General features: G+C 36.9%; 1 protein-coding gene across 4 annotated transcripts in view; it reads right to left on the reverse strand.

Moving 5' to 3' along the window:
• STK33 (serine/threonine kinase 33) overlaps positions 1-23,872 on the reverse strand; it is a 193,054-nt gene that overhangs the window by 99,248 nt on the left and 69,934 nt on the right. The gene's annotated exons all lie outside the window — the stretch shown is intronic.

A 23,872-nucleotide genomic window follows, 5' to 3' on the forward strand; every position in this document is an offset into this window, starting at 1 on the left:
AAAACATGGTATATACAGACAACACAATATTATTTGGCCACTGATATATGTACAACATAGATGAACCTTGAAAATATTCTGCTAAGTAAAAGCAGCTAGATACAAACTCATATATTACATGAGTCTATTTATATGAAATTTTCAGAATAGACAAATCCATAAGAGACAGAAAGCATATTACTGTATTTCAGGGCTTAGGAAGTGACTACTAATAGGTATGAGAGTTCTTTGTGGGGAGATAAAAATGTTCCCAAATTACATAGTGTGATGATTGTACAACCATGAAAAGATATGTTTTAAAATGATAAATTTTGTGGTATATAAATTATATCTAAATTTTTAAAAATTAAGTCATCCCTAAAAATTTACCAAGATTAATTAAAGTGAAGCTTGTTACCCAACTTCAAACTATACTGCAGGGCTACAGTAACCAAAAAAGCATGCTACTGGGACAAACACAGACCAATGGAATAGAGAGCCCAGAAATAATGCCATGCACCTACCAGCATTGAATCTTCAACAAAGCTGACAAAAGCAATGTGGAAAGGACTCCCTATTCAATCAGTGGTGCTGGGATAACTGGCTAGCCATATGCAGAAGATTAAAACTGGACCACTTCATTACACGATATACAAAAATCAATTCTAGATGGATTAAAGAGTTAAATATAAAATCCAAAACTATAAAAGCTTTGGAAGACAACCTAGGCAATACCATTCTAGACACAGGAATTGGCAAAGACTTCATGATGAAGATACCAAAAGCAATTGCAACAAAACCAAAAATTGACAAATGGGACCTAATTAAACTAAAGAGCTTCTGCACAGAAAATTAAAAAAAAAAAAAAAAAAAAAGCAAGTTATCAACACAGTAAACAGACAACCCACCAAATGGGAGAAAATATTTGCAAACTATGCATCTGACAAAGGTCAAATATGTAGAGTCTATAAGGAAATTAAGTTAACAAGCAAAAAATAAACAGCCCTTTTAAAAAGTGGGCAAAGGACATGAACAGGCATTTTTCAAAATTTGACATATACGCAGCCAATAAGCACACAAAAAATGCACATCACTAATCATTAGAGAAATACAAATCAAAACCACAATGAGAAACCATCTCACGCCAGTCAGAATGGCTGTTTTTGAAAAGTCAAAAAATAACACATACTGGTGAGGTAGCAGGGAAAAGGGAATGCTTATACACTTCCGGTGGGAAGGTAAATTAGTTCAACCACTGTGGAAAGCAGTTTGATGGCTTCTTAAAGAACTTAGAACTACCATTCGACCCATTATTGGGTATACACCCAAAGGAATATAAATCATTATTTATAAACATAAAGACACATGCATGCATATGTTCATCTCAGCAGCACTATTTACAATAGCAAAGACATGGAATCAACCTAAATGCCCATCAATAGTAGACTGGATAAAGAAAATGTGGTAAATACATACCATGGAATACTACACAGCCATAAAAAAGAATAAGGTCATGTCTTTCGTAACAACATAGATGGATTGGAGGCCATTATCTTAAGCAAACTAATGCAGGAACAGAAAACCAAACACGACATGTTCTCACTTATAAGTGGGAGCTAAACATTGAGTACATGTGAACACAAAGAAGGGAACAATAGACACTGGGGCCTACTTGAGGATGGAGGGTGAGAGGAGTGTGAGGATTCAAAAAACTACTGATTGGGTACTGTGCTCAATCCTGAGTGACAAAATAACATATACACTAAACTCTTCTCACATGCAACGTATCTATATAACAAACCTGCACATGGACCCCTGAAACTAAAAGTTTAAAAAGTCCTCATCTTGAAACTATTAACCCTAAATGCTTTCCCAGCTTAAAGGATCTATGTCTTTGACTGGCATTTTAGTCAGTTCCACTTCAAATTCACCACTCTTTCTTCCTTGGGTGGAAAGCCCTTCATTTCTCCCAGTCTACACCTTCCAGCCTCTTATTATGATGATTTAGCACACTAGGTCTCATTCTTTTTACTGACTTGTCACCAATCTCATCCATATAATAAAGTAACTCTAAAGGAGCTCTCTTCCCTTTCTTACATGTCTCCTGTACTTGAACTTGACTTCTGTGTTTTAAATAGGTAGGACTCTTTTCTGCAGCAAGTAGCAAACATCAAATGAAACACAATAGCTTTAAACAGAATTATACAGAAATTGTTTCACAATGGACTTTAAAACTGTACTCCTTAAGTTCCCAGTGGCTAAAAATAGTAATTTGTTTGCTCTGCCAAGAACTCATATAAAATAGGAAAATTTTCCCCGCTCCATGTTTTATCTCCACCACACAATAACAAATAAAATAAGTGCAACAGACTATGTTAGCCAGACATAAGCCTGGCAAAGCTGAAAAACAGGATTCAGAGGAAGGGGTGGATAGGAGCTTTTCTACTCCATGCCCATGAAACTGACAGCTGCTGCTCTTATGAACCAATACATCTTTATTTACATTGTGTGTAGGAATATGTAAGCTTTGTATGAAGCACAGAGAGCCCTTTGACAACTGGGTCAATTCTCACAATGCCAAGGCTCTAAGCAGCATTTCCAAGGGTAGCTGCTGAAATGTGCTGACACTGGCCTGCATCAACTTGCAAGAGCCAACTGTTAGATTTTCAGGAATTTTGAGATATTGTTGTCAAATACAATTACTATTAAAAATTAAATTATAGGCCAGGTGCCATGGCTCATGCCTATAATCCCAGCACTTTGGGAGACCAAGGTGGGAGGATCACTTGAGGCCAGGAGTTAGATCAGCCAGGAGTTCAAGATCAGCCTAGCAATACAGGGAGACTTCATCTCTACAAAAATAAAAAATAAAATAAGAAATAATTAGCCAAACGTAGTGGTGTCTGCCTGTAGTCCTAGCTACTTGGGACACTCAGGAGGATCACTTGATCCCAGGAGTTCGAGGCTTCAGTGAGCTATGATCACGCCACTGTCCTCCAGCCTGGGTGACAGTGGAAGACCCTGTCTCTTTAAAAAAAAAAAAAAAAAAAAAGAAAGAAAAATAAATTATATAAACATAAATTATATAGAAACAAAGGTAATAAATACTCAAAATTCATCACTTCCTAATCATTTTATCACAAGTTATGCTATGCTCTTACAGTTCTTTGTGCCTACTGTATTGTGTGCTGAAAATACTACACAATGGTGTGTTCATGCACATTTCTTCCCAACTCCACAGCAGTGGTGGCAGCTTAAAATTAGCCATGGTAGGTGTGCTTATACCATAGAATTGGCAAATGTTATAAATCAGGGCTTATTTTTCTGGAAAGGTGGTTGTTAAGTATTTACCAGCACACCACTGGATTGCCATAAACTGTCTGTTTTTCTCCTGGAAGAGCCTATTGGTTCCATCTCAAAATTCTTATTCAGTGCTTAGCATCCTGATTTGCACCTGTATATGCCTGATATATAAGCTAATGATAAAAGTTCACCAAATGAAGCCATGTAGTCTGTTAGCTATTTAAAAATTTATATTTTTTCATAGGTGTATTGAATGTTAGAGTTGGAAGGAGCCTTAGAAAACATTTTTCAAATCGGTTCAATAGTGGAAGGACTCTCTCCTCTGACATTCTCGGACAGCTGTCAATTTAGTTTTTCTCCTCTCTGTGCTTCCATGTGTGCTATTCCTTCTGCGTGGGACCTTCTTCCTACCATCCTCCCCCTGCCCAAGATCGTCATTTTCTGGATCACTTAAACACCATTCTTAAACATCACCTCTTCCAAGAAGGCTTCCCTAACCTCTAAGGCTGACCTGGTAACCCTTCTGTGTGTTCTTGGATCACACACTAATTCCTCCTACACAGCATTAGTCATGCTCTGTGAAATTCCCAGTTTCTCTTTCCTCAGACCATAAGCGCTAAGGATAAGAAACACACTTACCTTGTTCATTACTTCACTCCTATTGCCCTATCCAGGTGTTTGTCAAAAGAAGCACTCTATAAATGTGAATAAATGAATGAAGGAATGAATGAATGAGGCAGTAGGAAAGGCACTGGCCTTCAACTCCTAAAACACTCAACTCCCAACTCTGCCCTTACTAGCTAGCTGTGAACCGTTTATTAAGTTACATTAAGCTGTTAGCATCCATTTACTTAAACATAAAATGTGAAAATTAAGACTAACCACACTGTTGAGGATTAAATGGGATGACTTATGAACATAAAGCCTTTGGTAAACTACAAAATGGCTTTAAAATGTCATGTTGTATTATTATTGCTGGGCACTTCCTGAGAAGGGGAGCTTATATTTTGCAATGCCACCAGTCTGATTTTGATAGCTATAATTGTCACAATTTCTATAACCTCAACTCTTGACATAAAATTCTTCCAACTCAACATAATAATCTAATCTTTTTTCCATATGACAGCCTTTTAAATACTGAAGATCAGAGCTAAACTACCCTTACTAACTTTGTCTTCCCAAGGCTAAACTTTCCAAGGCTGAAGCTAAGCTTCAGCTTCTTTGAGCAGGTGGAAGGAAACTTACCTTCACAGAAACTCTCTTTTTGATAAGTTGTATGGTACTAAAGAGCATTATATTCATTTTCTATTGCTGCTATAACAAAGTAGCACGAACTCAGGGGCTTAAACAATACAAATTCAGTATCTTACAGTTCTGTAGGTTAGAAATCTAGCAGTCTCCCTGGGTTAAAATCAAGGTGTCAGCAGGGCTGCATTCCTTTCTGGAGGCTTTAGGAGAGAATGTGTTTCCGTGCTGATTCTCCACAGCTGGAAAAGGTCTCTGATGTTAAGGACTCACATGATTAGATTGGGCCCACCTGGATAATCCAGCAAAAAATCTCCTCATTTCAAGATCCTTAACCCTAATTAATTCTGCAATGTCTCTTTTGCCATCTAGGGTAACATTTTTTACAGGTTCCAGGAATTATGACATGAACACCTTTGTGGGACCATTATTCTGCCTACCACAAGCTCCTTTATGGCCACTTTCACTCTTACATTTGTCAACAAAATTTACCCACATACACACTTTTACCTTTTTTAATTTGATATAGTTACACATACATATACATACATATGCACATATATATATATATACACATATATGTTTACTTATAAATAATCCCTCTCTCCACTGCTTACTCTGAGTGTCTATTCACGTGCTAGCCATGGGGCATCCTATATAGTAGAGATTATACTTCAGGTTTCCAATTCTGATCATTGCTTTTCAAACTAAATATGGATTTAACTTAAATGACATGCGGTCATTTATCTCAAGCTTTGTACACATATCATCAAAATGTTAAGCAAAAAGTGAAAATGCAGTCCATTTTCCAGATTTGCCTAACTTCAGTTATCTGAAATACAAAAAAGACTAGGCAAGGCCTTCTAGCAGCCCTGCCCCCAAAAAGAGCCTTGATTGAGTAAAACTCCCTGAGCCAGCCAACCCTCTAGCCTAGCTCTCTGCTCTTGGAAAGTGCTGTGTTCTTTCTACAATACCCAAGGATTGCCTATGTTCAAATCCTGACCATTTACTAAGTCTGTGATCTTAATCCACTTCATCTATTTGTGTTTTAGTTTACTCACCAGTAAATTGGAGATAACAAAGCACCTTCCAGAGGCTTCTAATGAGGACTGAATGAGTTAGCACATATAAAATGCTTATACTGCTGCCTGACAAATTATAAATACTCAATGCACATTGTGGGTGGGGATGAGACAGGGAATGAGTCTAAATCATTACCACACCCAGCAAAGATTCTTTGATGAGTCCTGTGGTAAAGGTGAAGGAGGAAGGAGGAAACCCTTCCTATGTCTTAAACCCCATTTATCTTAAAGAAGACTAAATAAGGAAGGCAGGGTGGTACACTTAAAGGCACCCTGATGAGAAACCTGTATCTCCACATAAGCCCAATTAGAAATTGATTGGGTAAACAAGCCCCTCATTTTTAATACAAACTGACAACTGAGGCAAATGTAATAATTCCACAAGCATTTGGTGAGCACCTATAATCTGACTCCTATCACAAAGATCTGCAGTCTAGTTGAGTATTTCTCAAATGTTTTTCATCTGATCTACAACAACAAATACTTTTTCTTCTTTTTGAGACAGTCTCCCTCTGTCACCCAAGCTGCAGTGCAATGGCTCAATCTCAGCTCACCGTAACCTCTGCCTCCCAAATTCAAGCAATTCTTCTGCCTCAGCCTCCCAAGTAGCTGGGATTACAGGCACCCACCATAATGCCTGGCTAACTTTTGTATTTTGAGTAGAGATGGGGTTTCACCATGTTAGCCAGGCTGGACTTAAACTCCTGACCTCAGGTGATCTTCCGACCTTGGCCTCCCAAAGTGTTGGGATTACAGGCATGAGCCACCGTACCCAGCCAACAAATGCATTTTTACATTATGACCCAACACACACATGCATGTATATACTGAAACAAATACTCTAGTGTCTTTTTTTTTTTTTTGAGATAGGGTCTAATTCTGTCACCCAGGCTGGAATGTAGTGGCACAATCATAGTTTACTGCAGCCTCAAACTCCTAGGCTTAAGCGATCCTCCTACCTCAGCGTCCCCATTAGCTAGAACTACAGGTGTCCAGCTAATTTTGACATTTATTGTAGCGATGGGGTCTCCCTATGTTGCTGAGGCTGTTCTCAAACTCCTGGGCTCAAGCAATCCTCCCGCCTTGGCCTCCCAAAGCACTGGATTATAGGCATGATCTACTGTGTCTGGCCTTACCTTCTATTCTTGTCTATTCTATTCCTCTTTTTAAAAATTATTGTCACAACACCCCTCACCCCACTAAATTGATTTCACTATCCATTAATGGTCATGGTCCAAAGTTTGACCAAATTGGTATTGAAAAATATCAATCTGGACATGTGAGCAATTAACTTTAATTAATTAATATATGCCTATTTTTATACCATGCTGTTTTGATAACTATAGCTTTTTGGTACAAATTGAAGTCAGGTAATGTGATGCCTCCAGATTTGTTCTTTTTGCTTAGGCTTGCTTTGGCTATGCAAGCTTTTTTTGGTTATGTATGAATTTTAGGATTGTTCTTCTAGTTCTGTGATGAACAACAATAGTATTTTGATGGGAACTGCATTCAGCATATAGATTGCTTTTGGCAGTATGGTCATTTTCACAATTTTGATTCTACCCATCCATGAGGATGGGATGTGTTTCCATTTGTTTTTGTCACCTATGATTTCTTTCAGCAGTGTTTTGTAGTTCTCCTTGTACAGACCTTTCACCTCCTTGGTTAAGTATATTTCTAAGTATTTTATTATTTTTTGCAGCTATTTTAAAAGGGACTGAGTTTTGGTTTCATTCTGAGCTTCATCATTGTTGGTGTATAGCAGTCCTACTGATCTGTGTATATTGATTTTGTATCCTGAGATTTTACTAGATTCATTTATCAGATCTAGGAGCTTTCTGGATAAATCTTTAGGGTTTTCTAGATACATAATCATATCACTGTTGAACAGTGACATATAACTTTTTCTTTTCCAATCTGGATGCCATTCATTTCTTTCTCTTGTCTGATTGCTCTGGCTAAGATTTCCTGTACTATGTTAAATAGAAGTGGTGAAAGTGGACATCCTTGTCTTGTTCTAGTTCTCAGGGAAATGTTTTCAACTTTTCCCCATTCAATATGATGTTGGCTGTGGTTTTGTTATACTTGGTTTTTATTAATTTGAGGTATGTCCCTTCTATGCCGATCTTGTTGAGGGTTTTCACCATAAAGGGATGCTGGATTTTATCAAATGCTTTTGCTGTGTCTATTCAAATGATCATATGATTTTTGTTTTTAATTCTGTTTATGTGATATATCACATTTATTGACTTGTATATATTAAATCATCCCTGCATCCCTGCTATGAAACCTACTTGACCTGATATATTATCTTTTTGATATGCTCTTTGATTCAGTTAGCTAGTATTTTGTAGATTTTTTCATTTATCAAAACAGTAATATTTTAAGTATTGCCCTGAATATGTAATAAAATGGAAATTTTACAAAATGATTAAAGAAAGCTACTTTAAAAGGATTAAATGTGCACATAATTTCTTCTGCACCAACTGTTATTACAAATAAAGCTCCAGATCCAAGTGTAGATCTTCTTTAAGTAGGTGGTGCTCATAGATAAAACAGATTAATGAATTTTACAGTAAAGTAGTTTTCTGTTGGGTCAATAATCTATAGATTAAGTCTCCTTTATTTCTAGTGACTATCCAAGTTTTCCTTGCTACTTATGCTTTTCTCTATAACTGACAGAAATTTACATAGTGATATACAATTTCTTTTTTTCGAAGTTTGTATTTATTGGGCATCTAATTTATATAAGATCTTGTGCTTGGTCTTGTAGAAGTAAAGGGTATATATACAAAAAATTATCCATCAGAGTCTCTAATAAATACAATCTAACATAAAATGTGACAGCTACACAAAGTATACAAAGTGTTACTGGCTCAAAGAAGAGAGATGATCTCCAGCAAGGTAAAAAAAAAAAAAAAAGTGAAGAGTCCATAAAGGGATTTAACTGAAAATTGGCAGAAGTTGGAAGGAAAAGCTTTCCTGTAACAGTCATTATGGTCCTAAGGCAAGAGTGTTTGTGGAGGCACGAGGTCAAACGTTCAGAATTTTGTTGAAAGCTCACTTAACTTCTTATGAGCTTCTTAAGCTTATATTTTTATTTTTAAGTCTAATACATAAAATACTAAAAGCCTAGATCTTCTACCTTACCTTACTGTCTTTCTAAGGTTCTTGCCTATACTGTGCTGATTCAGATTCCTTCCTGCATAAAGCTTGTTCCCCTTGTCATAGAGTCAGCATGACTTCACAGGGGAGTGTCAAATTATTTTCATTCTGATCAATTTTTGACCTTGGCCTTCCTCAGGTACACCACTACCTAGTTCCCTGCTCTTCTTTCTTCTCACTGTGTCTTATAACTTCCCGTTATATTTAGCATATTTAGCATCCCCATGTTTAGCACTTAGTTGCTTTTCACATTAGATTACTCTTTTGACCTCACACTACTACACTTTCCAGCCTCCGATAACCATCCTTCTACTCTCCGTCTTCATGAGTTTACTTGTCTTAATATTTTAGCTCCCAGACATAAGTGAGAACATATTAAGTTTGTCTTTCTGTGCCTGGCTTATTTCACTTAACATAATGATTTCAGGTTCCAACCATGTTCTTGCAAATGACAGGATCTCATTCTTCTACATGGCTGAATAGTACTCCATTTATATATGCATCACATTTCCTTTATCCATTCATGTGTTGTTGCCTCCAAATTTATGGTAACTTTTATTTTTTTGATAAATGACTATAATCATTTTTAACACATTTTCTACAATTTTTCTACTTCATTTTAACACAATAGCAGAATAAATCTTTGTGAGTTAACCTGGAAACTTAGCAATCAGGAATAAAACTACTCTATAGGGGAAAAAAATATGAGTTAAAAAAATTAAACTAAAACTGATTTATAGATTCTATTTGGAGATGTGTAATTACCTAAAAACAGATAATGGCCTCATGAAGTAGAGGCAAAAAAAAAAAAAAAAAGAAAAGCTATGGAATATCTTTTGAAATACCAAATTCAATTAAGAAAGTTACAAACTTGGGTTTTTTTGTGGTGGGCAGGGGAGTAGAGGGGAAGTATAACTAAAATGCACATCAGATTGTGATAGATGCTATAAGATGTACAAAATGCCATGCTAAAAGCAATTAATTCAGCCCGGAAGTATTAAAAAACTCCACAAAGAAAGTGACATTTGGATGATGCACTAGGGTAATTCAGACCAACCAGTCTGCTGACTACTAAATCTGATTGAAAGATCTGTTTGAAAGCATCACGGAGCTACTATAAGAGGGAAGAATCACCAGGCCAGGATAGGGAAAATAATGGTAATTCAGGAAGCACAGTGTTTGCCAATTCCTGAGGAAACAATAGATAGACTGAGTGGGATGTTACTGATAGCCTCCAGGAGTCATGGGGATAAGAATTGGAGTCTAAAGTCCACCAAGGTTGAGTACCTCAGGAGCTTTATTACATTGAGGTAGAACTCTGAAGGACTTACAACCTATAGCAATAGGCATCAAATCATCTCATTCTCTAAAACTGAGTTGATATGATCCTGGACTGGTTATACCCACAGGAGCTAGAAGGAAAAAACATAATCATCTGAATGCCAATGACACCATCCTGGACCTCAGATTACCTCTACAAACAAATCTGCAAATGTATAATTTATGGCAAATAATTTAACTTTTTTAAAAAACAGGCACATGAATAGACAAGCGAACGTGAATAAAACCAGGAATACAGGGTGCAGTGGCTCATGCCTGTAATCCCAGCACTTTGGGAGGCTGAGGCAGGTGGATCACAAGGTCAGGAGTTTGAGACCAGCCTGACCAACATGGTGAAACCCCACCTCTACTAAAAATACAAAAATTAGCCAGGGGTGGTGGTGTGTGCCTGTAATTCCAGCTACTCAGCAAGCTGAGGCAGCAGAATTGCTTGAACCTGAGAGGCAGAGTTTGCAGTGAGCAGAGATTGTGCCACTGCACTCCAGCCTGGGTGACAGAGCAAAACTCTGTCTCAAAAACAAAATAAAAAATAAATTTAAAAAAAAGGAATATGAACTCACCAACTGAGGCTCCAAAATAGTTATCAGATACAGACTTTAACTATCAAAGAAATACAGACAAGAAAATTATAATAAATAAGCAAACAAAAAATGAACAAAAGGAAATTAAAGACCTGATAAGTGCAATTGCAAAAATTAGAAACTCAAAGGATGGCCATAACAGCAGATTAAACTCAGCTGAACTGGAAGGGAAGTCAGAAAAATGAACAAATAAAAATTTTTAAATGCATCCAGATTAAATCAAGGAGAAAATATAAAATATTGAAAAGAATACAAGAGACATATGGAATAAACAAAATTGACCAATTAGCTATACTAAGAAAAAAAGAGAATACTCAAATAAAATCAGAAATGAAAGAAGAGATATTATAGCTGATGCTACAGAAATAAAAAGAATCATAAGAGACTACTATGAACAATTCTATGCCAACAAACTGGATAACCTAGAAGAAACAGAAAAATTCTTGGAAACATAGAACCTGCCAAGATAAATTCAAGAAACAGAAAGTCCAAACAGATTATAACTAGTATGGCAACTGAATCATTAATCAAAAACCTCCCAACAATGAAAAGCCCAGGATTACAGGCTTCACTGGTGAATTCCAAACTCATTTTATAAGATTGGCACTGGCCTGATATGAAGGCCAGATAAAGATACCATGAAAAAGGAAAACTATATGACAGTATCTCTGATTAATATAGATGCAAAGATTCTCAGCAAAATACTGGCAAACTGAATTCAACAGCACATTAAAAGGATCACAAACCATGAGCAAATAAGATTTATCTCTGGGACGCAAGGATGGTTCAACATATGAAAACCAATCAATGTGATACACCATATTAACAGAATTCAGGATAAAATCACATGATTGTCTCAACAGATGCAAAAAAGTATTTGGACAAAGGTCAACACCTTTTCATGATAAAAAAGATTCTCAACAAACTAGGAATAGAAGAAAATGATCCCAACATAATAAAGACCATATATAAAAAGCCCACAGTTAACATCATACACAACAGTGAAAAACTGAAAGCTTTTCTTCTAAGATCTTTGACAACAAAGATATCACATGTTCATGGATTGGAATAATTAATATTGTTAAAATATCCACACTGCCAAAGCAATCTACAGATTAAATGCAATCCTTACCAATATCCCAACAGCATTTTTTACAAAAAAAGGACAATCCTAAAATTCAGATGCAACCCCAAAAGACCACGAATAGCTAAAGCAATCTTAAGAAAGAACAAAGCCAGAAGCATCACATTTCCTGATTTGGAAATATATTACAAAGCTATAATAATCAAGAGTATAATATGCCATAAAGATAAACATATAGACTAATCAACAGAATAGAGATCCCAGGATAATTCAATGCATATATAGTTAACTGACCTTCAATAAAGATGCTAAGAATACACAATGGAGAAAGAACAGTCTCTTCAACAAATGGCACTGGGAATACTGGATAGCCACATGTAAAAGAATGAAAATGGATCTTTATCTAACAACACATACAAAAATCAACTCAAAATACATAAACTTAAGAAATGAAAATATAACATTCTGGAAGAAAACATGGAGAAAAATCTTTCAATACTGGCCTTGGCAATGATTTATTGAATATGGCACCAAAAACACAGGTAACAAAAGCAAAATAGACAAGCAGGATTATATCAAATTAAAAATCTGCACTTCAATGAAACCAGTCAACAAAACAAAAAAGACAATCCACAAAATAGGAAAAAAATATGCAAACCATATGTCTGATAAAAGGTTAACATCCAAATTATATAAGAAACTCCAACAACTCAATAGAAAAAAATAAAATAATCTGATTTTTAAAAGGGCAAAGTAATTAAATAGACATTTATCAAAAGAAGACATACAAAAAAAAAGAAGACATACAAAGAGCCTACAATATATGTAAATGTGCTCAACATCACTAATTATCCAGAAAGTGCAAATCAAAACCACAATGAGATACCTTAACACAATGTTTAAGGTTAGAAGTGGTTTGGGTTTTTATTCAGAAGTTTTATAATGTTTTTGTGACCAGAAATATGTCATAGGACCATAAATATGCCATACGTAACTCTTGTTTAAATCAATACGCCTATTTCGGTAAAGTTGGTTTTGTTTTACTTCATTCACTTAAAGTCAAAGTTTCCAAGAGCCTATCAATGACATTAAGTAAGGACTCACTGTACTTAAAACTTTGCCAGTATGGTAGATCTTATGTTAAATATCTGCATCACAAAAATAATAACAGTAATAATAAAGAGGCCAAGGGGAAAGTTTTTGAGGTGATGGATACGTTTATAGCATACATTGCAGTGGTGGTTTTATAGCTGTATACTTATCTCCAAATTTATTAAATTGTACACATTAAATATGTACAGTTTTTTGTATGTCAATTATACCTAAATAACCTGGATTTTAAAAGGTGAAAAGAATAAATCTAACAGAAAAATAAGAACTTTAAGCAGAAAAGTGTAAAGCATTTTCAATAATATAAAAGAATATTTAAATGAATGGAAGGACATACTATGTTCATAGATTTAAATATTCAATATTTTTTAAATGAAGTTTCCCCTAAGCTGATCTAGGGATTCTGTAAGATCCCAATCAAAGCTCCAGTAGGTGTGTATATGTTTATGTGTTGAACAAGCTAATTACAAAGTGTATATGGAAACGCAAACTGTTAAGGATAGCCAAAGACAATCTTAAAGTAGGAGGTCTTTCTCGATCAGCTATCAGCACTTACTTAGCTGTATTAGGACATGTAGTATTGGTTTAAGAAGAGCCAAACAGATGGAAGAAACAGAACAGAGACATAGAAACAGACTCATGTATATAGTCACTTGATTTAAAATAAATAAGATATTGCAAAGCAGTGAAAAAAAATACAGCCTTTTGAATAAATGGACACCCTACATCAAGATAAAAAGAACTAGAGGAGCAAGATCAAGCAAATTCAAAAGCTAGCAGAAGACAAGAAATAACGAAGATCAGAGAAGAACTGAAGAAGATAGAGATCACACACACACACATAAAAAACAAACAAACAAAAAAAAACCCTTTAAAAAAATCAATGAATCCAGAAGCTGGTTTTTTGAAAAGATCAACAAAATAGATAGCCTGCTAGCCAGACTAATAAAGAAGAGAGAAGAATCAAATAGATGCAATAAAAAATGATAAAGCGGATATCACCAGCAATCCCACAGAAAAACAAACTACCATCAGAGAATACTACAAACACCTCTATGCAAATAAACCAGTAAATCTAGAAGAAATGGATAAATCATATTCATGACAAAGTTGCGACTGCTGTGCTGAAGATTTCATGGTGATTCACTGGTAGATTAGGATTGAGGAAGGACAGCTTTACAAATGTTTACATTTGAGACTGAAGTAAATTTTATTGATTAAATTCCAAGTAACAGAGAATGTTTTGAAATTCCCTTTTTTGCTAACATCTTTTTCATTTTCTCTCTAGAAATGACTAGAAATTCATCTTTCACCAAATACTGAACAGATTTTAACTGTGGCTGTGATATAATAAAAGAAAATATGTACTGTGTAAAAGAAAAGAAAAAGACCTGTTGGCCTTCTGTGGCCATATCCCTTTGTATCACATGCACATGCTTTTCAACTCAAAGCTTTTACTGTGAGTTCTGCGGTATACAGCTGGAGTATACAGTGCCAGGAGGTGAGTCCAAAAAGGCACACAGAAGACAAACTGAAATGTCTGCATACGAGCCTATTTTAGTTTATTTAAGGAAATAATATGTGCCAGGCAGTGTACTGAGCACTTGCTATAATATCATTTAATCTTTACAATATCACTATGTGAGTATTATTAGTATTATCATTATCCCCATTTTTAAGAATAGTATCATTATCCATTTTTCAGATGAGGAAACTAAGTCAGTGTGGCTATATGGCTTGCAAGAGATCACCCAGGTAGCAAACAATGAAACTAGGGCTTGAATCCCAGCAGTCTGATTCCATGTCTTGTTCTTAACCATTAAACTATTTTCTCTGCTACACTCTTAAACTATTTAGTATAAAAGGCCATTTACTCAGTAATATTTACATTGTAGAGGGAAAGAGTCTAGGAACATGGCAGCCTGAAAACCTAATTACTGATGCTTCTCCTAATTCCAAACCAACTAACTCTACTAGTTGCTGGGCCAGTAGGCTGGTAGGGCCTAGAGAGTGTACGTAGAACCTCTGCTCTTATGAGATAACAGGGAAAGCTAGCGTTAAGACTTTTTCTCTGCTAAGTCAAAGGATAGATTGAGGTCTAGTGGTAAAGAGCCATAGGACAAGAATCAGAATTCAAGGTTCCTAGGAAAAGCCTGGTCTTAAGAGATTTATGGGCCCCTGTGGTAGACAAAATAATGCCTCCCTCCCTTCAAGATATCAAAAAACTCATCCTATGAACCTAGGAATATGTTTCCTTACACGGCAAAAAGATGATGCTGATGTGATTATCTGATGGGACCTAAGTAATCACAAGGATCCCTACAAGAAGGAAACAAAAAGGGCAAAGGCAGTAGCAGATGTTATGATAGGAGTGTCAGAGTGATGCAGTGTGAGAAAGACTTGCTGAAGATGACAAAAGGGACCATAAGCCATGGAGCAGAGGGGGCTTCTAGAAGCTGAAAAAGGCAAGGAAATAGATTTTCTGGAGGAGGAACACAGGCATGTTGACACCTTCATTTTGGCCCAGTGAAACTGATTTCAGACTTCTGACCCCCAAAACAGTAAAATAATAAATTCATATTGTTTTAAGCCACTAAGTTTGTGGCAGTTAGTTATATGAGTAATAGGAATATTGCTCATGTAATATATTCCCCCAAAAAAAACAGGCAGAGCTGGACGTTTTTTTATGAACATGCTGGTCTTCCTGGCCCAGATGAGCTGGTGCGAGAGGGGCAAAAAAGGCATGTGAAGTCCTGCCTGCTCCTTAGGATGGAAGAGAGGCTTTGCATCTATAAAGATGAGAATGTGGAGCGCATCACACAGTACCCCGAAATAGAATGAGAATGTGTAGTATCTGTGCAAAATAAGGAATAGAAACCTAATAATAGTCTGAGGGAAAAATTACCGGTTTTTTTTTTTTTTACACTTTTTAAGGCATTAAGGAAGGAAGTATTAAGGTCAGACGTGGGGAGACCGCGGACAAAAGAACATTTAAAGGTCTCTGGTGGGGAATCAGGAAGTAAAAACACTCTAAAGTAAAAGCAAATTTACTGGTAAGGGAAGAAGAGAAGGTCTTGGTGGGGGAAATAGTTGAAATTTTATTTTCTTGTACCAGTGGAGAAATGTGTTTTTATTACACATGTTAGAAAAATAGGGGGGAAAGTCCACCACCACCAGCAAGAATAAAAAAGAAAAACTTAATTATTTGGAAATTTAGAAACACTTTCAAAATGCTGTGATAAAAAAGAAAATATAAACTGAAATTACAAACTCTCCAGAAGACAAGGAAGAGGAAAATGTTTCAGAGAAAATAGGACACCATGAAAGCCAAACTTAAAGGAAGCCTTATAGCTGTAAGCTTCAAAAGCATTTATTTTTATTTTTATTAATTCTTTTTTTTGAGACAGAGTCTCGCTCTGTTGCCCAGGCTGGAGGGCAGTGGCACAATCTCAGCTCACTGCACCCTCTGCCTCCTAGATTCAAGCGATTCTCATGCCTCAGCCTGTTGAGTAGCTGGAACCACAGGCACCTGCCACCAAGCCCAACTCATGTTTGCATTTTTAGTAGAGATGGGGTTTTGCCATGTTAGCCAGGCTGGTCTGGAGCACCTGACCTCAGGTGATCCGCCCACCTCGGCCTCCCAACATGCTAGGATGACAAGTGTGAGCCACTGCACCCAGCATCAAAAGCACTTTTTATAAGGCAAGAAAGATGAAAAAGAAAATTAACCTAGTGCTTGTTTTTAGCAACTAGGAAAGGAACAATTAAATACACAAAGTCAGAAGAAAAAATGAATAAAGGTAAAGCTTCAATTAATAAAATTTAAATATCTCAAATAGTAAAATGAAGAAATCTGATCTTTGAAGTGATTAAAACTAAAAATGATCTTTGAAATCATTAATGAAATAAATACCGCCCCCCAACTTTGCTTAAAGGAAACTGAGAGAAAAATATATAAATGATTAGGAGTATGAAAGAAATCATAAGTACAGAAAAGAATGACACTAAGACAATCGTAAGACAATAGTACTTGCTATTTTGTGTACTATTTACAAATGCTGCATAACAAACTGCCCCGAAACTTAGTGGTTTAAAACAATTACTTTATTATGCTCACAGATGCTTTAGGTCAAGAATTCAGGATGGGCTCAGCTAGGCTGGGTTTGTCATGTGATTACATTGAAATGACAGCTGAGTTGGAGCTTTGTGAAAGTTCAAATTAGACTGTTTATCCAAGATGCCAACTGGCTGTCAACAAATGCTGGTGGAAGGCAGGAGCTGAGCTGGGAGCTTAGCTTGGCCTATCAATGGGGATCCTTACATATGGGCTCTCCAGCATGGAAGACCTAGACTTCTTACATGGCAGTTGAGTTCCCCAGAGTGAGGCTCCCAGAGAACTAGGAAAAAGCTGCATAGCCTTTTCTGAACAAGCCTGGGAAATCAGCAAAACTTCTGCCATCTTCTAGTGGTTGAAGCAGTCATAAGCCTACCTAGCCCCACAAAAAGTAGGTATAAACATCTTGATAGGAATGTCAAAAATTTTGCAGAAATGTTTTAAAACCACCACAGCAACAAATATGAAGCCTAAAGGAAACAGATAATTTTCTAGCAAAATGTAAATTCCTAATCATAGCCCAAGAAGTGGAAAACTTGGATAGATCAAATGCCATAGAAGAGATAAGTGATTAAAGATCAGCCATTAAGTAAATGCATCAGGTAGTTTCACAGCTGAGGTCTATGAAACTTTTAAAGAAGAGCAGTGTAGTATTATTTAAACCAGGGACTTTCAAATTTTAGTGAGCCTCTTAATCACCTCACCAGCTAATAAACACACATTCCTGGGCCCCGTCCCGGATTGATTCAGTAAGTCTAGAGGACAGCATAGGGATCTACATTTGTAGCATGCATACAGGTGATACTACCACCACTTATCACATAATTCATTTTGAGTAGCACTGATTTAAACCAGGAGCTAGTAAACTATGGCCCAGTGGCCAAATCTGGCCTGTTGCTTGCTTTTATAAATAAAGATTTATTGGAATACAGCCATGTTTATTCACTTACTTATTGTCTATCTTGCTTTTGCACTATGATGGCAGGTTGAGTACATATGACAAAGACTATGTGGGCCACAACACCTAAAATACTTACCATCTGGCCCTTTGCCAAGAAAAGTTTACCACCCCTGCCTAAACCACTACCTGTTCTACCTCATTTATAACTCATTATATTTTTCCTTTTACAAGCTTAAGTGGACTTTTTGGATATTCTGCTGACATATTCACTTCAATGGTTAAGGTACAAAACTAATATGACAAATCCTTTTCATGGCACAGGCTACCTGCACTAAGCAACAGCCCCATCACTATGTTGAAGAGGATGTCAGACTGCCCAAGCTCAGCAGGAAACAACATTGCAATTGATTAGAGATGTCTACTACATACATTGAAAGGGTAACTTGCAGCATGCATGCTGTGTATTTGCTAACCCTGATCATAAAATATGTAGGGTTTAAGATTATTTTCAAAATCTGTTGGGTAACTGCAACAAAATATGAATGTAACGCACCCATTTTTAACTGCACTATTAACAATCTATCAGATTTTTCTCCAAAGGCTGTGGAAGTTATTGTAATAATATGCAAATGTTTCACACTCTTAAAAAAGTGGAAAAATAAAACGATTTTGTGATTCTTATCGGAGTATAATACAGACCAATTCTGTCATGTTTGTACACAAGATTTCTGAGATTGATGTCTGCTCTTGAAAGAATACTAATAATGTTTCAAATACTATGAACCAATATTTTATCAGTTGAAAATGTTCTTGTTGTCAAAATATCTTTCAAAGATCCTAACTCTAAACTCTGAGGTAATTTTTCCACATTAACACCATTTTCCCATGATGTCAGTTCTAAAATAGCAGCCCAGACATATCAACAGCAGAAATTATTCATGATTTGCATATTTACATTATTACTTAAAAGAAAAAAAGTCTGCTGTTCTAGGCAAAAGAAAAATGGTACAAGAAAATACACATACATGTTTGTTATCTTAGGCAGAAGAAAAACTGCAGGTGGAAATTTCCAGTGTGGGTAAGCAACAGTTAAATACCAAAACCCGGTAAAGCCAAAAGCAAACAGCAGAGCTGCCACAGAGAGCACTGAAGGTGGCACCAGAGAACTAACCCCAGAGGAAGGTACTAGAAGAAAGAGGTGAAGATCAGCCAGGCATGCCCAGACATGGAGTTTTTCTCACCATTGTAGTCCCACATGAACAAAGCCTGGCACACAGAAAAAACACCATTAATATTTATGGAAGGAAAGACAGAAAGCATGAAAAGTAAAAGGGAGGGAAGACAGAAGTTCACAACAAAAAGCCAGGATCTTCCAAAACATGCCAACAGAGTGGTGGCTTCATTCTAATTACCAGACGGCGGTGTACAGAGCAATTAGGAAAGGTGACTGTAGTAAATAAACTTTTCCACCGAAAATGAAGATAACTGAGGAATCAGCCTGCAGTTGCTAAAAGACTGATGTGCCAAGAACTGGAGCAGTTCTGCAAAGGACACAATGGCTCCTAACATATCATAAGCATGGGTTTGTCTCTCCTAGTTCTATGTGTGCTGAACCCAAATATAAAGACAACTATACAACCAGGAAAAATAAAGACCCCCAAGAATTTTAACCTTGATATGCAAAACAAAGTTTTATTTATTGCATGGTTTTGTTTATTACACGGTTTCTCTGGTAACCCTGTATTAATAATACATAGCAAGAGGAGAGAAGGGCAGAATATCTGCTGTATAGCTGATGATATTTGTCCAGGCATGCTGGGTGAAATGTATCAACAAAGCAAGATAATTCCAAATTTTATCTAGCATGGAAGCATTCAAAACCAGGCAGCCCCAAACTGTGAATCTCCTGAAGATATACACAAAAATGTTTATATGGGCTGGCCGCAGTGGCTGGCACCTGTAATCCCAGCACTTTGGGAGGCCAAGTCAGCTGGATCACCTGAGGTCAGGAGTTTGAGACCAACCAGGCCAAAATGGCGAAACCTCATCTCTACTAAAAGCACAAAAATTAGCCAGGTGTGGTGGCAGGCACTTGTAATCCCAGCTACTCAGGAAGCTGACACAGGAGAATTGCTTGAACCCAGGAGGTGGAGGTCGCAGTGAACCAAGGTCATGCTGCTGCACTCCAGCCTGGATGACAAGAGTGAGACTCCGTCACAAAAAAAAAAAAAAAAAAAAAAAAAAGTTTATATGTGCATTTTTCTGAGAACAGATTCCAACACATTCATCAAAGTCACAAAATGTTCCAAAACCTAATCTACCCTACTCCCCAAAACTATGAAGAACCACACTGTAATGTTTTACAAACTATGGGTCGTTTTGTTGTGCACACATTTTTAAATTAAATAGAATAGGACATATAAGAGTGTAACATTGATCATAAGAGTATTATTTCTTCAAACTTGTTCCAGCAGCTATATACATGTCTCTGTCTCTCTCTCTCTCTCTCTCTCTCTCTCTCTTTCTCTCTCTCTCTCTCTCTCTCGTGTGTGTGTGTGTGTGTGTGTGTGTGTGTGTGTGTGTGTGTCAGGGTAAATTTTTCATACTGAGGTCTGGGTCAATAAATTTGGAAGTCATTGATCTAAGGCATAAAAAACGTCTAGATTCAACTTTGTAATGTATTAAATCATCATCCATTGAAAACAATTAGGTGATCTGTGGTTCCAGTGGGCATTATACTGTTTTGAGTGGCGTAAGACACACCAAAATGAAATTGCCATAATTAGAGAACTGCAATCTATAATACTCATAAATAAAAGTATATCTCTATAAAGTCCCATTGATCATAAGGAGATCAGGGTCTATGAAAAGGTTTTCATTGAAAGGACTTCACACTGTCTCTGGGAATATGTTAAGTTCTAAGTAAAATATTTAAGAATGAAAAGAGTTAAAATATTCCCCTGGGATGATAAAGTCCTCTAAGCACTTTAGAAAGATGTCAGAGAAGGGGAGAGAGCATATGAAAAGTCATCCCTAAACCTGGTACAGAGATGGGTTTTAGGAAAAAACATTTCCTTTATACAAAATAGATGAGAAAACATGGAAATTTTGCCATGACTGCTTGGGTATGATGGTGTCACCACAGTGTCTGGTACTGTCTTCTGACTTCTTCTAAGCCTCAGTATGAGAAGCATAAATGGTCCAGAGATTGAGTTATTGGGCTTATTTCTAAAATGCTACCAATGTACTTTACAGGTTTGAGTTCTCCCAATCAACACAGAAATTTCAAAAGCATCACTAGGTTCTACATGGCCAGACCATTACCTATCTCCACACTATTCATTCAATAGGGGACTAATATCCAGAATATACAAGGAATTCAAACAATTCAACAGGAAAAAAGGCAATCCCACTAAAAGGTGGGCAAAGGACATGAATAAACATTTCTCAAAAGAAGAGCTACAAATGGCCAACATATGTGAAAAAAAAATGGTCAATTTCACTAATCATCACAGAAATGCAAATCAAAACCACAATGAAATATCATTTTACCCCAATCAGAAAGGCTATTACTAAAAAGAAAACAAAAATAATAGATGTTGACAAGGATGTAGAGAAAAGGGAACTCTTACAAACTGTTGATGGCAATATAAACTAGTATAGCCACTATGGAAAGCAGTATGAAGATTTCTCAAAAACTAAAACTAAAAAAGAATTACTATCAATTCAGTAATCCCATGACTGAGTATCTATCTACCCAAAGGAAAAGAAACCAATATATCAAAGGGATACTTGCGCTCACATGTTTATTGCAGAATTATTCACAAGAGTAATGATATGGAATCAACCTCAGTATTCCTCAACAGATGAATGGATAAAGAAAATATGATACACACACACACACACACACACAGGAATATATATATTTCTAAAATGTTACTAATGCACTTTACATGTATGAGTTCTCCCAATCAACACAAAAATTTCAAAAGCATCACTAGGTTCTACATGGCCATATCATTACCCCTCCCTAAACTATTCATTCAATAGGAGACTAATATCTAGAATATACAAGGAACTTTTTTATTTGGCCACAAAAAAGAATAAAGTCATATCATTTTGTAGCAATATGGACATAGCTGGAGGTCATTATCTTAAGAAATAAGCCAGACACAAAAAGACAAATATCACATGTTCTCACTTACATGTGGGAGCTAAAAAATGTGATCACACGGAGGTATAGAGTGAAAGGTAGAGAACACAGACTGGGAAGGGTGAATGCGGGAAGGAGGGAGGATGAAGAGAACTGAATTAAAGGGTATAAACATACAGTTAGATAGAAAGAATAAATTCAATGTTTGATGGCAGAGTAGGGTAATTATAGTTAACAAAATGTATTGTGCTCAGGTGATGGATACCTTAAATACTATGACTTGATTACTATACATATTATATACATGTAACAAAATTTCACAGGTATCTCATAAATCTGTACAAATGTTTTAAAAGAATATGAATTTCCAAAGTGAAAGATCCCAGAGACTTCATAGCAAAATTAATTTTTTAAAAAAGATCCACATCAATAATCACTGTAAAATTTCAGAACACCAAGAATAAAGAGAAGATTGGTCAGGGAGCTTCACAATGGAAGGAATAGGCTAATACCACCTGAATGAATTAATCACTATTAGTCTCACTTTTTAAAAGTAGGACAACCAGAAACTGTTATGTGCTCATGATATAATACAATAGGAAATACAAAGCACCAGCTATGAATTTTTATAGTGACACGATCTCAGCTCGCTGCAATCTCCACCTCCCAGGTCCAAGTGACTCTCCTGCCTCAGCCTCCAGAGTAGCTGGGATTACAGGCAACGGCCACAGCACCCAGCTAATTTTTGTATTTTCAGTGGAGATGCGGTTTCACCATCTTGGCCAGGCTAGTCTCAATCTCCTGACCTCATGATTCGCCCGCCTCAGACTCCCAAAGTGCTGGGATTACAGGTGTGAGCCACTGCACCTGGCCTGTTTGTTTTAAGAGACAAGGTCTCACTCTATTATCTAGGCTGGAGTACAATGGCATGATGATTATAGCTCACTGCAACCTTGAGCTCCTGGGCTCAAGCTATCCTCCTACCTCGGCCTGCCAAGTAGCCAGGACTATAGGCATGCACCACCATGCCCAGCTATTTAAAAAAAAAGGTGGGGGTGTTTGTTTTTTGAGACAGAGTGTTACTTTATCACTCAGGCTGCAGTGTGGTGGCTCCATCTCTGCTCACTGCAACCTCTGCCTCCTGGGTTCAAGTGCTTCTCCTGTGTCAGTCTCCCAAGTAGCTGGGATTACAGGCACCTGCCACCACACCTAGCTAATTTTTATTTTAGTAGAGATGGGGTTTTACCATGTTGGCCAAGCTGGTCTTAACTCCTGACCTCAGGTGAACTGCCTACCTCAGCCTCCCAAAGTGCTGGGATTACAGAATGAGCCACCCCACCTGGTGGGGTCTTGCTATGTTGCCTAGGCTGGTCTTAACTCCTGACCTCAGGTGATTTTCCCGCCTCAGCCTCCCAAAGTACCAGGATTACCAGCATGAGCCACCATGCCTGGACCGCCATTTAAAAAATTTTGTTTCAAGTGTGTTCATAATTGCTCACTAAGCGTTTTTTACCATGGCTGCTTTAAAGTTCTTGTCAGATAAGTCCAACACTTGTGTCATCTCAATATTGGTGTCTGTTATTGACTTTTCTCAATCAAGTTGAAATTTCCCTAGTTCTTGGTATGATGAGTGATTTTCTGTAGTATACTAAACATTATTGTTTAGAATAACATGAGATTATTAAAATGGACATGTGCTGGGCACAGTGGCTCATGCCTGTAATCCTAGAAGCACTTAGGGAGGCCGAGGCAGGTGGATCACCTGAGGTCAGGAGTTCAAGACCAGCCTGGCCAACACAGGAGGCTGAACCTGG

Source organism: Sapajus apella, unplaced genomic scaffold, assembly GCF_009761245.1.
Source record: "Sapajus apella isolate SASKATOON/1434 unplaced genomic scaffold, GSC_monkey_1.0 scaffold47, whole genome shotgun sequence".
Lineage (NCBI taxonomy): Eukaryota > Metazoa > Chordata > Mammalia > Primates > Cebidae > Sapajus > Sapajus apella.